This window comes from Camelus bactrianus, chromosome 22, assembly GCF_048773025.1.
Source record: "Camelus bactrianus isolate YW-2024 breed Bactrian camel chromosome 22, ASM4877302v1, whole genome shotgun sequence".
In the NCBI taxonomy this organism is placed as follows: Eukaryota; Metazoa; Chordata; class Mammalia; order Artiodactyla; family Camelidae; genus Camelus; species Camelus bactrianus.
Genome location: NC_133560.1, coordinates 83986 through 101879, shown reverse-complemented (window position 1 = coordinate 101879; position 17894 = coordinate 83986).

The window sequence follows — 17894 nt, the reverse complement described above, 5'->3', positions numbered from 1 at the left end:
TTTTTAAGACTTTAAAGAATAGATAGGACTGGGAAATGTGGGATGGTCATAGTTCTTTTGGAGGGAAATTGCCTAAGTATGGATTAAGAAAAAAATTATCAGATGCATACTAGGACTAGTGAGATATTTAGAACACCAGCCTGATTTCCTTGACTCATGGGGGCCAGTGGAGCTGGAAAGCTACACCAGTGCCTAATGTCCTTTGTAATACTAATAGAAAAATAATAATAATAAAATAATAATGGGCAATTTAATGTGTAAGCTATGCAGATGATTTAATTTTTACAATAGCACTATGTATGCAATATTTCACTTTACAGATGGGAAACTGATTCTTAGGAAGGATAAGTAATCCATCCAAATCACACACTAACACATCATCTGACTCCAAAGGTGATGCTCCGCTCTGCCTCTGCCAGCACTGGCAAAGTTAAAGGAAGGTTACAAAAATGCCTTGATCTCTGCTCTATATGAGGAAGAAGGGAACTAACATTGAGTGTTCATTTAAAAACACTTAAGCTGGGAAGGAGATCAAGATGGCAGAGTAGGAGGATGTGACACTCACCCCCCAGCGGCTGATTGGAGGGCTGGTGGGAAGAACAGGCGGGCTGTGGGAAGCCAGGACTCCGCTCGTAAGGAACATACACGCATGCCTGCTCACTGCAGGAATGGGGCGGGGGAGGCAGATTGAAACTGCACAGCTGGCTTACTGGTATCCTGTGGCCACCCCAGCAGGCACCACAGCCTTAGCCCAGCAAACGCTCCACCCTGACTTACTGCAGACTGGAGTCCCACACTGGAGTGAAGGCTACTGTGACTGAGGTTCGAGTATGCAGCGAGGATGTGCTGGAAAACGGATGATTCACGTCCAGGGCGAGATGCAGCTGACGGCACAGGCTGACCAGGATTTCACCATGCTACTCAGAATGGCCACAACTTGAAACTTAAGAATTGTCAGTCTTACATACACTCTTTGTCTCCAGTCCTCTTTTCTTCCCCCCACCTATTCTGTCTGCAATACTAGCTTTTGCATTTCTACTTGATTTTGCATAAGTAGTCTTTGTTTTAAATTTTCAAAATTTGCTCACACTTACTTTAAGCTGGAAAACTAATTTCATTCTATTATAACTAATAAGTATCTCAATTACCATTTATAATTACATAGGCATCACTATAATTCACACTGTCTTCATATACTTTTCAAATATACACAGTAAAGTATTACATTGGTACTTAAATCATCACACAAACTGCCCATCCAGTGACATTTACTAGATTGATGATGCGTTTGTGTGAAGCACTAGGAACAACTCAGGCGCTTGATTTGTGAACTCCAGTAAGAAAACAAAAAGCAGTCAGTGTTAAAAGTATGGTCCTACCAATGCAACAAAGTTGTGGTTAATAAAAAAAAATTTTACAGTTCTTGGTTTTTAAACTTAAATTGATGTGATCCAAATTAAAGGTAAACATTTATTTCCTCTTTCATACTAGTCACATGTCAAGTGTTGAATAAAGACAAGTGGCTCCTGGATACCATATTGAACAGCCACGATCTTGAGCATGTCTGCACTCAATGTCCAGTTCTACCACTTAATATGATCAGGGGAAAATGACTTAATTTTCTAAGCTTCAGTTTCTGCACCTGGAAACAAGGGTGAAAAATGTAATTATCTCACATAAATTTTGAAAGAGCTAAGTAGTAGTATGTGAAGTAAGTGTTTATTACAAGATTTGACACATGACCTGCATTAGGCATTATTAAAGAAACCACATGTGCTGTTAATAACTTCTAGTAATACGTAAATGACGTAAGCTGCCCTAATAGATTGCTTTGGGCACTGATGCAAATACAGCACAGCTTTTGCCTTTTTGTTTTTAGTGTGCTTCCATGGAGACATCTTCATGTGCATTTACACACGTAAGAATATACAGACATGTACATAAATATGCAAATATATATAGATATAAATCTATATATTCATTTCCAGGAGTTTGAAGCAGTTTGTTTTTTATATATATTTCACTTAGGGTCATATTTGCCTATTTATTAATAATATCTTTAAAAAACTAGCTGTAGAGCCAACTTTACAACTCACATTTTATTCCAAAAATCATTCTTATGTTGTAGACCCTGTAGACTACTTCAAGGAACATATAGGTAATTCCTTCGGTTGCGTTTCGGAGTGCTCACAGAAATAGACAACAGCGTCACGTAGGTAACTCTACTGCGGGTGTTACTAACTATTCCTTCACAAGATGTGATTTAGACTTAGAAGTATTCTGCATTATATAGTGCGCTATCAGTGAGTCAAACTTCGTACTCTTTACATAAATGATTTACATAGACTTTCATTTCACTTTTTTGATACTTGTTGTATTCTGAGTGAGCATAAGTGTCATATATAGTTTATTTGTTGGGTCAAGCACTCAGCTATTTTATTCATTCATTAAATTCTTACTGAGTGCCTACTTTCTCTCAAGAAATCTTGGAGGAGAATTAAGAAAATGAGAATTGCTCTAATCTATCTGGCTTTTTCTTCAAAGTTGGAAGTCTCTTGTACATGTATTTTTTGAGATATGAATCTATTCATATATACTCACACTTTTTAAAATGTAGATGAATTGTTAAATTATCAAACAATATAATATTTGCTGTGCATTACATACATATTTAAAACCATATGACATATAACTTGATGTACTAATTAATTTTGAAATACTGCTTTTTTAATCTAATCTCATATTTCATGAGATTTGTTAAGTTTCTTGCCTTGTGGAACTCTGAGAACAGTTCTGACATATATAAGATAAAAAGGACTTGAGAAGACACATATTCAGGATTGGGGAGTAAATGGGGAATATTAAGATTTTCCTGTGCTATGTTACCTTTAAGATGCTCACTGACAAAGGAAAATTAGCCCCTGCTCTCTTCAAAATAAGGGATTTTTAAAAAACATCAGTGGTTAGCAGGATCATCTTATATCATTCATTAATTTATATAAGCCCTTCATAATTCAGTTCCATTCTTAATCTATACTTCTTTTTCCAGAAAATAATTCTATAATTTGTCCTTTCTCTTAAAGCCTCAGGCATTCTTCCTTTAAATTTCAAGGATATTCCTCTAGATAGAGTAAATGAATTCTTCCAAAACCTCTGTCTTTCCTCTAAGTCACAATTTTTTTTCAGAGTTCTTCATTCAGGCATTCAAACTCAGGAGTGTAAAACTAAGCAGACTGAGTGTGAAAAGGGCCTTCCTGTAGTCATCTTCTGCTCCAGAGATGAGAGCGCTGTGTACGTGGCGGCAGTCACGCAGACTCTCTCTCTGACACGGTGTGGTCTGACTCTACCTGGAGTCCCCTTTCATACATACTCAGTGGTCTTTCACTGATTTCAGTAGGTGATTCACATCTGGGCAAACCACCACCTATGGGCATTTATAACTTTGTATTCCTTTATTATAGATAACAACAAACTAGAATGTTTTCCTAAAAGGCAAGCAGACAATGTGAGACGGCTAGGAGATAAGGAAATAAGGTAGTGAAGAGCTTGGAAAAGCAAAGCAGGTCACTGAGACAAGCAGCAAATATGCAGTATCTTTTTAAAAATGGAGTAATTCTTTAAAAAAAAAATACTCCAGCCAGTGACTTTTTAAAAATAGAATAGCTTAAGACTCAAAATCACAGAATACTATTCATAGAGAGGACCATTAGATGATTTGGAGGAAAAAATGCCCCCTCTAGTAAGTGCGAAAAACTGATATGAAACCTTGTCTAAAGAGAGAGTTCGCTTAACAGGACCCTTAGAAGGTCATCGTGCAGAACTGCTGAGAAGAGCAAAAATGTTTCCAGGAATCAAGGAGAAATAGTTTTGAATGTGCTCACTTTGAATAAAACAATTCCAGGTTTAAAACAAATCTAAAAATGTCTTGATGCAGAGGATGGACGTAAAACAGGCACACAGTGAAAGAATGGGAACTTAACAAATTTGAGGCGATTGAATCACTTAGCATTTCAGTGTTGCGTATAATTACGGCTCTTTATAGTCAAAGGGATATAAACAGCTCAACTGCAACTTGGTCTTGTTAGAAGAACATTTGGTACAAAAATCCTTTATCTGTACTTCTCCCTACAGCCTCTTGTTTCCCACAGTTAAAAAAAAAATAGGAGCAGGCTGCTATTATTCATATATACAAGAATCTCTTCCTCTAAGGAACATTTCTTAATTGTCTCCACTCCGAGTCGCTCGCTTTTGTGCTCCACCATGGCCTCTGGTGTATTATTGCAGAGCTGATGTTTCACTTCCTTCCTTCACGTCTATCGGCAAGTCGAGTAGCACCTCCACAAAATTCCTCAGAGACATGTCTCCAACACCATGGCCACTACTCAGAGTCCAGTTACGCCTCCTTGACAACTGCAAAAGCCTATTTCCTCGTCCCCCTCCTTCCACGCTTTTGACTTCCAGTTCCTTGTCCATAGGGTTGAATTTCACCTGTTTAAGATACAAATTGAGATCATGGATCCTGCCTGTGTCTCCCTTACCCTTCCACCCTAAATATGAAATCATTGGATGGCTTTCCACTGAACTGGGCATGCAACCCAAATTCCTTGAGAAGTTGTGCAGAGACCCGTACGATCTGGCTGGTTTTCAACTGCCCCACAAACTACCCGATTCCTGTGCTCCACCACCCACTGCGCTTCAGCCATACTGGTCTCCTTTCTGTCTTGCAAATACCAAGTTCTTTCAAGGCTCTGCGTTGCCTGTTCCTTCTAGCTGTCTTATTTTCTGTTCCCTCCTGTTTGACATACTCCTGGTATAATCTTAAATGTCACCTCCTCAGGAGAGCCTTCACTAGCTACTGAATCTAAGCAACTAAGGAAGTTACCTGCTGCTCTGCCCGAGGCATAGCACCGCCCTTGACTGATGGAGGGAATGGGAAATAGGTGTTCTGTTAGTTTCCTAGGTCTGTGGTAACAAACGGCCACACACGGTGGCTTAAAACAACAGACATTTATTCTCTCAAAGTTCTGGAGACCAGAAGCTTGAAATTGAGGCATTGGCAGGGCTGTGCTCCTTCTGGTCTCTAGGGGAGACACTTCCTCCCCTCTGCCAGCTTCTGGTGATGCCAGCTGTTGCTCTGTGAGAGCATGGCTCCAATCTCTGCCTCCGTCTTTGCCTGGCCTTCTCCCTTGTGCCTCTGTGGGTTTTCTTCTTTTCTGTCTCTTATAAGGATGCCTAACTTTGGATTTAGGGCCCATCCTAATGCAGTATGATCTCATCTTGAGATCTTTACCTTAATGAAATCTGCAAATTCCACATTTCCACACCAAATTTCCACATTTAAAGAGAAGATGCTAGTTCTTACCTCCTAAGATTTTCTAAGAACTAAACTAGAAAATTCCTACAAAGCACTTAGTACAATGCCTGGTGTTTAAGAAACACTCAGCAATTGCATCTCAATGTTTTCTCATTCTGATGGTAAATTCAATTCTGTGACTAAGTGAAATATTGCTTACTTTAAATACTTGCTTCTTATTATTTCAATATATCTAATTTATTTTTACTCTATCTCTATTTGTCCCAATCATTTTTAAAACTACCATGATCAAGTTGTAAACAGTTTAATTTTTTGGCAGATGCAACATAAGGTAAAAGATCACTTCCCAGTCCTAACATTTTTCTTTTCATTATCTCCCAGTTTCTTTAAAAAACAGTGTAAAATTATTTTATACTCATTTTAGAGGCAAATATATATAAGATAAATATATTTTATTTTTATTTTTATTTTACAGGCAACCCTCAAGCCTACTTCTGTTGTATGTAGATGTAACCACTTCCACTGTAATCTGAGATGTATGTATTTAACTTTCTTGCATTTCACTCACTTTTAATAGGAACTAACTTTATAATCCATTATAGAGAAATCATCGAAATAATATTTACAAAGTACCTTTAACTTTGTAAAGTATTGCCACAAGCATTATCCACTTCATCTATTATTCACGTGCTCATCCAACAAGAACTATTTTTGGTAGCATTCTTGGCTCTAAGCTGGGAGCTGGAATAGATCTAAAAGCTCTCCCCCAGGAGTTAGGAAGCACAGGAATGGGATATGCTAAGCACCGGGATGGGTACACATGCCGAGTGCTGTGGTAGTTTAAAGGCAGGGTAAATGTCTCAGACTTGAGTGCAGGGCAGTGTCAGATAAAGGGTATATCTTTAGTACATAGATATTAGACCTAAAGGGGAAAAGAAAAATTCAGAGAGAAGGAGCAGCAGATGCAGAGGCGCAGAACCTTACACGCCTGGAGTCTGGCGTTGAGGAGAGAGTGGCACGAATTGAGGGCGTACAAGAACCGGAGTCAGAGCCCACAGGGCTGGAAAGCCACTCCTTGGACATGCATGGACTTTGTTCCTAAGGTAATGAAAAGTCACTGAAGAATATTAAGTGTCATGAATTTATCTATATTTTGGAAAGCAGCACATTAGGAATTAGAAATAAATCGGAGAAGAGCTAAACAGAGGCGGGAGAGCAGGAGCTCCTTGGCTATCCTTAAGGGAAGCCTGAAGGGTCTGCTCTTTGCCCTGTGTGTGAGGTTGAAAAGAAGGGATTGTATTCAAGTGACATTACGAAAGCAACTAATACTTGGCATGCAATTGGATGCCATTTCTCAATTAATTTAAGTGACTTTGCTTCAGTTTATTTGAACATGTATTATTCCCTCTCTAAATAATGTTCTTCTTAACTTATAGTAACAGATCTTACCATGTTGCTTTGGAGAAATCTCTTCATTTTAGAACCTGAAACCCCTAAGGAGAGTTTGAAGTTAAGTCTCTAGGTTCAGTTATTGTCTCTTAGCTTCCTGTATGTTCCAGTTATCTAATCCCAGAAAAGAAGTTATACCCCAAACTCAGTGGCTCAACGCAGTAATGATGTATGGCTCTCATCATTTTCTGGGCTGTCTGGGCTCCGCTTGCCGGTTCTTTCCCATATGACGTTGTCTGAGCTATTCATACCCAGGACCCCGGCTAGAACTGCAACATTCAAAGTGGTTTTATACACAGGCCCTGGACCTCTCCTGGGGTGGCTGCAAAGGCCATGTCTCTTCCGCGAGGAGTTAGATTTCTACATGATGGCCCGGGGCTCCAACGCTGAAATTGGAAACTGTGAGGCCTATTAAGGGCTAGGATGAGAACTGGAACAGACTTACTTTAGTTGCAGTCTGTTAAAAAAAAAAAGAAAGCAATTCATACTGCTTACCCTGATCAAGAGGGAGAAACAGACTTCACTTCCGGAATGCAGGACTGGCAGGAGTATACGGGGTGAGAGGAATTACCTGTAGGCTTTCTACCATGCGCCGTCATCTGCGCTGACCCATCCTGTAGGCTGCCTCTGCAAAGCAGATACTCTCTTTTCTCTATTATCTTCTGCGAGGTAAATAATATCGATTTAAGGGCATACAGCAACATGTACATGTTTATAAAACAGATTATCCCTCAGAATATCAGTTTGATGTAGGCATGTAAAACCTTTCTTTCTTTGTATATGCCTCTAAGATATTCTTGAGACACATGGCTTAGATACCACTGCTAGTGCATGAAGCATCTATGCCATTTCTTGTACTTTCTCCAGCTTCAAAAGTGATGATAAAATTTCATGAACTAGCAATTCTTTTGCTGTAAGATACAAATTTTATAACAATCCCACACAGGGAGAAAAATCTCCTTACAGTCTAGTATTTTCCAATTACTAACCTTAGAAGGGGTGGTTTATACGTCCCTTTGGCATAACCGTTGGTCAATGTGAGTGCTAATGGAGTACACAAAACCAATGACGGAAGATGAAGAGTCGTTAATTCTCAGAGGTCAGCAAGGCGTCCTGTTTACTCTAGACAAAAATTTTTAATTGTGAGGTTTAGAGGAGCCCCCTTTTTGGTAATGTGATAATTACTCTCTTTTAGGGGGACTAGCGCAGGCTGGCCCTCCTCTGCTCTCTCTGATTCTTTCATGACTACCATTCCAGCTTGCCTTCCTATATGTTAACTCAAATAGCCATATTATTTAGGCTCTGAACTTAATAAATATATTTTACACTTATACAGACAAGTATTTATTTGAAGGAGGCAGAATTATATGGAGTCTGTTGCATATTGTTTAAGGGTCCTTAAATGAATGCACTTCATAGACTCATTAGAATGCAATTTAATTCATAGAAAACTCTGTATGCTATATGTAAGCCTAAAATTTAAGAGGGCAGATTCTAATAAATCTGAAACACACACACACACAAAACACCAAAAACAAAGCAAAAACAAGCAGCAAGGCAAAGCGCCAAGTCACCTCGAGGCCTTGCGCATTCTGCCACTAACCCTTTTGGGGTCAGTGATTCAGTGATTCAGAAGCTCAAATCTTTTTAACTGAATATGAGGACAATATGGGTGTTCATCCAGCCACAGACACCTGCCCCCTTGATTTCCAGTGTCGATTTTGTTTTTCCTGACATCAAGGTATCTGTTTTCAGCCTCATCCTTGCTTCCCAAAGCTGTGTGTCCTGGTAGAGAGGCAACTTAGCATTCAGAATGAATTCACAGCACATATAGGAAGCTACACTAAATGTCTGAGAGCAAGGGCCATGGTTCATTTTGTCTGTGTTTGAGACCTGTTAAAGCTGTATGATATTGAGAAATTATATCAACAACTCCCTGAGCTTGTACGTCTTTTCTGTAACATGAGGATAACAACAGCAGGAACCTCAAAGTGGTATGATGAAAACTCTAGGTAAGGGTCATGCCTGGTGAGCCCTTTAGAAGAGCACCAGCCACACGTATCAATTGATAATGGCCTTTAGTCTCATTAATGAGAATCCAAGGTTCTAGTGAGTAGACAGCAGCCGTATGCCACATGCACGTAATGCTCAGAGTGTATTAAACTTACTCACTTTATTTTCTAATTTTCTGGTTAGAAAACAAAGGTGACTGTCTCTCTCAATGGTACTTCTCTGGTGACTCTGCAGTGAGCTCTGCTAGCCACACAGTGCCCAAGCCCGGCACCAGCCCTCCTCCGTAAGGGTTTACATCATTCTCGGAGGCGTTCGCCCCTGGGGAATTCAGTTACCTGCCCTTTGCCAAGTGGGGCCCTGCTTTGGGCTTGCAGATAGTCTTTGCACAATGTATGTGCTAAATATATTTCTCTCTGTTTTCATCATTCTTTGAAATACTCTTTTTAAAAAATGTTCTTTGGTTAACATGAAAGCTTGTACCTTGACAGTAAGACTCAAATATCTTTTCTTGCTAGCAGCCACCTGTCAGCAGGTTGGAGCTGGGCTGTCACTACACTTAAACTAAAATATACCTTCAGTGGTGTGAAAACCAGCTCAAGACAACCTAGCTTTCACCTCCCTTTATTTCTCTGCACTATGTCACCTGCAGGACTGTGTCCCTCAAATGGTAATGTCATTCTAGCTGTCACTCACACGCTTGCCTTCCAAGCCATACAAGAAAGAAAGCCTGCAAGGGAATTCAGAAGTCCTTGCGATTTGTTTGCTGATGTGCCAAGAGCTATGACCGCTCCTTGGAATCACAAAAAGCCTGATTTTCACCTTTTTTTTTTTTGGCTTTCAATGTACTCTTCCTTCTAAGCAAACTCCTGGCTTAAAAGGAAGAACCAGGGGTTCACTATGATGCACATGCCTGTGGTGAGAACTCGTCACATGGTCCCACTAGATACAAGCAGGATAGGAAATATAGTTCCTGCTTTGCCAGCAACAACGCAACACTGCAATAGGGGAGCTCAAATCTTAGGGAAACAGGTAGCATCTCTGCTCACTGGGGAACAGAGAGAACACAGCTCTCTACCACTTTGCATCCTTTCCTTTTCCCAGCATTTCTAGGCAATACACACATCGGAGGTTTTTATAGGTAGAAGTGTTACCAATAAAATAAATAGCATTGCTTAGAAAGCACTGTTGTTTATCCTTAAATCATATGGAAATAGTCTGGCATTGTTCTAAATCTGAGATCAGAAGCTTATGGGAGGGCAAATTTTTTTGTTAAGTTTGAAGGCTTTGAAGTCAAGTTAGGCTGGATTCTAATCTCCGCTCTAGCCCATACAGTAAGGAACCTTGCACAATTTATTTAACCCTTCTGAATCTCAGTGCCTCCAGCAGCAGCACAAGCTCAAATAATAAGATCCTGCCAGGACCATAAAAGGTATTTGCAAAATAGCGCCTCCCACAGCATCTACTGGAGTGGGACACATACATCCCCTACGGCCACCCGGCAATTCCATTCCCAGATATACACCCATCACATACACAAATTTACCAAAATTCAAGTACCAGAAAGTTCAGAGCAGCAGTGTTCATAAGAGCTAAAACATAAAAAACATACATATGCCCACCAAGAACAGACTGGACAAACAGATTGCAGTATATCTTACATGCAATGCTACACAGCGATGAAAATGAATAAACTACAACTACGTGCACCAATACGGATGAATCTCACACATACTAAGCCAAAGTTATAAGTACACCTACTGTGTGATTCCATTTATAAACAGTTCCAGACTGATGAAATGAATATGCGGTCAAAAGTTCCAATGATGGTCCCTCAGAGGGGATTACTGAAGGGGTGCAGAGTGAGAACGGCTGGTATTGTTCTCTTCTGGAATGAGGGCGGGGGGCTGGTTACAAAGTGCATTCAGTTGGTGAAAATTCATTAATTTACCTCAATAAAAAGTTTTTTAAATCGCATTCTTCCCCAGAGAGACTTGCATTGCTCACGAGTGTGCCACCAGCCTTTGAAAGGTGGCAAAAAAATGAAAAGGAGCAGAAGAGAAATGTGAAAGTAAGCCCAAAAGAGGGAGGAGAGGTGGGGAGGATGCCTAATAAGGCTACAGAGGTATCTACCACTTTTCTAGAACCTGCCATTTTGTGTTACGTGTCCCAAATCCCTGACAATAACAAAAGGGTCCAGGACACTTTCCCACAGTGACACTGGCATTCTTGTTTGGGCTAAGTTTTATTGTTGCTAAAAATACAAGTCTTCCCTATGGGCAATCCACTACATGTCTTCCAGATTACAACGTGTCTTTCTGTTCCATATGCCACCCTGTCATTTCTGTCATTGTGATTCTTCTCTCCTGCGTCATTCTGGGGAGCGAGGGCTATATGTATGTGTGTCTATTGGGGGAGGGAGGGTGCTGATCCTTACTAATCCCAGTCCTGGCAATCTGTATCACTCACCCTCATCACCAGTGAGGGCTCCCAACTTCATGATCATGCAAAAAGCCTTCTCTGCTAATATCCCCCCCAGGGAGCCTAGCCTCTACAGGGGCAGCCATGTGATAACTTCAGCCTGTGCTCACTACACTTCTACGTATTTAATGAGACAGCCATCCATACCCATAAATACACGGCATGTGTAGTTATCACATAATAACAAAGGGTCAGTACGATCACAGCACTTGAAGTCATTGATCAACACATTTGCTTTCATTTTATGAGTATTTTATAAATGTTTGCCTCAGTAAGAACCTTAAAAGATCACCTTCCCATGTACTCTAGAAAGAACAGTGAGGCCAAGAGAGTTGGATAACTTGCTTTGAAACATAAAGATAGCTGTGGCAGAACCAAGACAAAAATCCAGATTTTCTGCCCCCTCTCCACCATCCTTTTCACTAACCCCATGCCTTTATAGGGCTTCTGTTTATCTCCACATGTCCTGGGCATAGAATGAACATGATTCTAGCATTCTCCATTTCCTGTTTCAACCAGAAGCCCCAGATCTGATGTCTACGTAAATAAGTCTCTTGGCTTTTGCCTTAGACAAATACACTGACATAACGTTGTTAGGGAGTTTCTGAGGAAAGCTTTGTCAGTTAATTTTTTATTTCCTCAATTGTTGAGTTTTGTCTTTTTACTTTTTTGAAATATTTCTAAACTTAAAGATACAAGAATAGTATAAAGAACTTCTATATAACTTTACCCACACTGATCAATTTTTAACATTGGTCACAGCGGCTTCATATTCTCTCTTCCTCCTCCCCCCCCACCACACACACACACTCATACATTATTATTATTATGTATTCTTTGAGAGAGATTATTATTGTTATTTTTCTCTGAGACTAGGTTGCATAAATCATGTCACTTTACCTCCTAGCACTTCAGTGCCTATTTCCTAAGAGAAAAGATATTTTCTTACATAACCACAATATAAAGATCAATGTTAAGAAAATTAACACTGTCACAATACCCTTATCTAGTCTATTGCTCATATTCCCACTTTTTCAGTTTTCCCATTAATGCCTTTTAGAGTGTTTCCACCACCCCATCTGGGACCCCGTCCAGTATGACATACTACATTTGATTTTCACACCTCTTTACTCTCCTCCAATCTGGAACGTTTCTTTAGTCTTTCTTTTCTTTCATGATACTGACATTTTTGAAAAATGTAGGCCTTTTTTGGTCATAGAATGTCCTTTGATTTAGATTGTACCAATTAGTTTTCCTACATGATAAATCACCCTTAAACAGAAGCTTACAGCAAAAATTTATTACAATAAAAATTTATCATTTCGCATAATTTGTGGGACAGCCAAATGACCCTTACGGTTTGGGCCACCTGGGCTGCGGCAGGTGGTCTAGGACGACCTCCCTCACGTGTCTGGCAGTTGGCTGAATAGGAGCTGGGGTGAGAAGGATGACTTAGCTCCGTGTCTTTCATCATCTCAGCAGGCTAAGCCGGGCTCATTCCTGCGATGGGCCGCAGTTCCCACGCTCAGCAAGAGCACGAGCCCCAAGGCACACATGCTCTCCAAGCTTCCTGTGCATCACAGCTGTTCACGTCCCACTGGCCAAAGGAGGTCCCAAGTCCAGCCTGGAGTCAGTGTGGGAGAGCATGCCCATACATCATGCATACAAGAAGTGGGACATCGGTGGACATTTTTACAAGCTACCACAGCAGCTAAATGCAGGGGATAAAATTGTCTTTTTTTTTAAGGAAGAAAATATGCTATTAATGGAAGAAATGAGAAGGCAAGACAGAAGCCTCCAAAATAGCGAGATATGAACACTTAAATTTATAACCTTGAAAGACTGTGAAATCAAGATGCCACGGCAGTGAGGGAAAAGGGCCTGTAACAAGCTGACTGGGAAAGGGTCCGTCACCCAGCTTTTTTGTATTGCTCAAAGGGGTCACATTTAAAAGCCTGTAAAAGAACTGCAGGGCTCACCCTCTGAAGCTCTAATGCACTTAACATAAACAACTGAACGCCAGAGAGTCCCGTGCCGAGTAATAGGTCCGTGTTATAAGAAAACAACAAGTAGGGAATGAGGAAAAGGGAAAGCGATGCCCTCTCTCCCTGCCGGGCAACGGCAGTGAAGACCGGGACTGCTAAGTGTGCTCTACAGCAGGGGAGGCCTCAAAATATCAAGTTGACCTTTTTTTTTCCCCAAGAAAATATGGAAATCTAGACTTCAATGTGAAATTCCCAGATTTGCAAATGTTGGTTTAAGTATTTTTCAGAGGACAAATTTCACAGGCTGAGTTTGGCCCAAGGGCCATGAATCTGAAAACCTGACTCTTCTAATCAAAAATCAAAAAAAACAAAACCAGACTATAAGAACAGAGAGGGTTTAAACACTGAATACGTGAAACGCTTACTCGACCCCTTAGAGATACAACACCTCTCTTACTGTGGCTGTGCAAAATGTACTTCCACTTATGCTCAACAAGGACAAGACTTAGCATCATTTATATTGCATGGACACAGCTTCACGCTGGGTAACTAGCGTTTTTAGCGTGATATATCACATACAGCACAGATGACGGAACTGTGCGACACTGGCGTAGGCAGACATCCAAGAGGTAACGGAAACTGACAAAGGATAAGACCATCACACAACTTCTGAAGCCAAAAGCCTGCGTTTCTTTCTTACTTAAGGGAAGGAGAGTTTTGCCAGTCACGCAGTCGCCCTGAGGAAAACAAACTGCTGATTTAGAGGATGGGTTTGTTTTGAGGTTACATTTGTCAAAGAGACAGGAGGGGTCCGCTTAGAGACACATTCAGAGTCAGAAGCCTTCCACCAGCTGACTGCCAACGTGTGAGATGGTCACTGATTGGCTGCCTTTCAGAGAGTAATCAGTGACAGACAAAAACACTTTTAGATCCTGTTCTGGGGTTTGATTATTACCATGGCTAGAGAACGGGCTGTCTTTCCCTGGGAGGGTGGGGGCTGTTGTGAATGATCAGAACTCTGGAGAACAACGGGGGACACTGCAAGGGTTCGATGCACGGCTTCACGTGGCCACGGATGCCCCTTCACAATGGGCTCTGAGCTTATTGCAGCGTGGGGCGCGGCTCTCCACGACATCACGGCTGCCCAAGCCTAAGTCAGGGCCACTTCTCATCTTGGCCTACGAAGAGGTCTGTCAGCCAAAGCCCGCAGGTCTTGCTCGTCTGAAAGGCAACGCTCCCGCCCTCATGAACTACAGAAGCTCTAAGTCCCGAGAAAGGCATTTTGTTAAAAACATAATCTCTCTGACTGCCCCAACACTAGGACAAAAGAGGAGAATAAGACCAAGTGTGGGATATTGAAGAGGAACAGAAGGGGAAAGGAAAAAAGAAAACAAAAGGTAAAGGTAGTCTTGCGTTTTATACAACGATGTTTGGAATCAGAGAACAGATTTACATTCAGGCAGCTTACAGCGTTCATTTCTGTATACTGCTGATGAGAGAGTTCCTGAATCACACGACTCACCTTTTTTTCTTGGTGATATCATGTCCCTAGCTTTCAGTAAAATAGGATGTGGGGTATCTCTTTAGAAATATGAAGCCCGGGTTAGATCGCATGTGAGCTCCCTCTATCCTGACTTCCCATGTAAAGAGGGTCATGGTCAGTCACAGAGAACTGGAAGGTCTCCCAAAAGGACCACGGGCAGTAGGGGAGCCAGGATGAACCTTGCTGGCTGTTCAGTGACAAATGACAACACCATGTATTTCAATCGGTCTTACATCTACCTAACCCTGGCAGGTGGAAATTTCTCTCCGCTTTTCACAAAACTGATGGGATGTAAGGAATGACTTTGAAAGCTACATGACAAGAGAATGTGTTGTTTCCCGTAAATGCTCGTTCATCCATTCATTCCACAAACACTGAGCATTAACTAAAGGCATAGACTTCAGAGTACAACAAAATTTATCCCTGTGCTCAAAGCACCATAACCTTAAAAGGAGAAAAAGACCCAGATAAATTTACATACCAGGTGAGTAGAGATAGGACCAGTGCCTGAAGGAGGGAGGTATCTGAATAAGTAACATTCCCTGTGGGCACTGAGAATTCACTGAGGTGATGTGTGAACTGGATCTGGGAGGAAAAGAAAAGGTTTGCCAGGTAAAGGAAACTGCACGTCCAGGGCCCCATCAGAGATTCACTTTGGGTGAACCATAGGATGAAGGTTCTTGACGGGAAATGGAAATTTTAAGGTAGGTCTGGCCTTGGATTTGGCCACAGATTCTTAGTTACGACACCAAAAGCACAAGCAACAAAGGAAAAAACCAGATTAATTGGACTTCATTCGAACTGAAAACTTTTGTTCATCAAAGGACACTATGAAGAAGGTGAAAAGACAACTTACAGAATGGGAGAAAATATCTTTAAATCATATACATGATTAGGGTGTCATATCCAGAACATATAGAGAACTCTTAATAACAAAAAAAGACAAATCTATGGGTAAATGGGCGAAGGGCTTGAATAGACATTTCTTTTAAAAAAAGAGACTAATGGCCAATAAGTACATGAAAGGATGCTCAGCATCATTAGTCATTAAGGAAATGCCAGTCAAAACCACAATGAGGCCTGTAAAGACAGTCTCTTCAGCAAATGGTGTTGGGAAAACTGGACAGCAGCATGTAAAACAATGAAGCTAGAACACTCCCTTACACCATACACAAAAATCAACTCAAGATGGATCAAAGACTTAAACATAAGACAAGATACACTAAACCTCCTAGAGGAAAATATAGGCAAAACATTATCTGACATACATCTCAAAAATTTTCTCCTAGAAGAAATAAAAGCAAGAATAAACAAATGGGACCTAATGAAACTTACAAGCTTCTGCACAGCAAAGGAAACCATAAGTAAAACAAAAAGACAACCTATGGAATGGGGAAAAAACTTTTGCAAATGAAACCAACAAAAGCTTGATCTCCAGAATATATAAGCAACTCATACGACTTAATAAGAAGAAAATAAACAACCCAATCCAAAAATGGGCAGAAGACCTAAACAAGCAATTCTCCAAGGAAGACATACAAATGATCAATAGGCACATGAAAAAATGCTCAGTATCACTAATTATCAGAGAAATGCAAATCAAAACTACAATGAGGTGTCACCTCACACCAGTCAGAATGGCCATTATTCAAAAATCCACAAATGACAAATGCTGGAGAGGCTGTGGAGAAAAGGGAGCCCTCCTATACTGCTGGTGGGAATGCAGTTTGGTGCAGCCACTGTGGAAAACAGTATGGAGATTCATCAAAAGACTAGGAATAGACTTACCGTATGACCCAGGAATCCCACTCCTGGGCATATATCCAGAAGGAACCCTACTTCAAAATGACACTTGCACCCCAATGTTCATAGCAGCATTATTTACAATAGCCAAGACATGGAAACAGCCTCAATGTCCATCAACAGATGGCTGGATAAAGAAGAAGTGGTATATTTATACAATGGAATACTACTCAGCCATAAAAACCGAGAACATAACGCCATTTGCAGCAACATGGATGTTCCTGGAGAATGTCATTCTATGTGAAGTAAGCCAGAAAAAGAAAAATACCATATAAGAGCGCTCATATGTGGAATCTAAAAAAAGAAAAAAACAAACAAAGCATAAATACAAAACAGAAATAGACTCACAGACATAGAATATAAACTTGTGGTTGCCAAGGGGGCAGGGGGTGGGAAGAGATAGACTGGGATTTCAAAACTGTAGAACAGATAAACAAGATTATACTGTATAGCACAGGGAAATATATACAAGATCTTATGGTAGCTCAGAGAAAAAAATGTGACAATGAATATATACATGTTCATGTATAACTGAAAAATTGTGCTCTACACTGGAATTTAACACAACATTGTAAAATGATTATAAATCAATAAAAAAAAATTCAAAATAACCCCACAATGAAGTACCACTTCATGTGCACTAGGATGGCTGTAATCAAAAAAACAGAAAATAGCAAATGTTGACAATGATGTGCAGACATTGGAACCATCATATATTGCTGGTGGGAATGTTAAATGGTGCAGCCCCTGTGGAAAACAAGTGTGGCAGTTCCGCAAAAAGTTAAACATAGAGTTACTATATGATCTGCCAACTCCACTCCAGGTATATATCCAAAAGAATTGAAAGCAGGTATTCAAATAAAAACTTGTGCACAAATATTTGTAGCACCATTATTCATAATCACCAAAAGCTAGAAACAACTGAAATGTCCATTAACTAATAAATGGATTAAAAATATGTAGCATACCCATACAATGGAATATTATTAAACAGCTACACACACACACACACACACACACACACACACACACACACACACACAGATCCTTACAGAGGTAATCTTAAAAGGCTTAAAGAGTAACACAGCAGTTTAGTATTCGAGAAAGAGTCTAGATAATTGTAAATAAGTCACAGGAGGGGGAATGGTGACAGGGAGATCAACTGCAAATGATTGCAGAGATGATGAGGGTTTGAATTAAGGCGTGGCAGCAGAAGTGAAGAGGCTGGCATGAGATAAGCTTTTGAAATAGAATGGATAGCGGTTCATGATCGGGTCCAGGGGTGAGAGATTATAAGGAGCTGGGGACA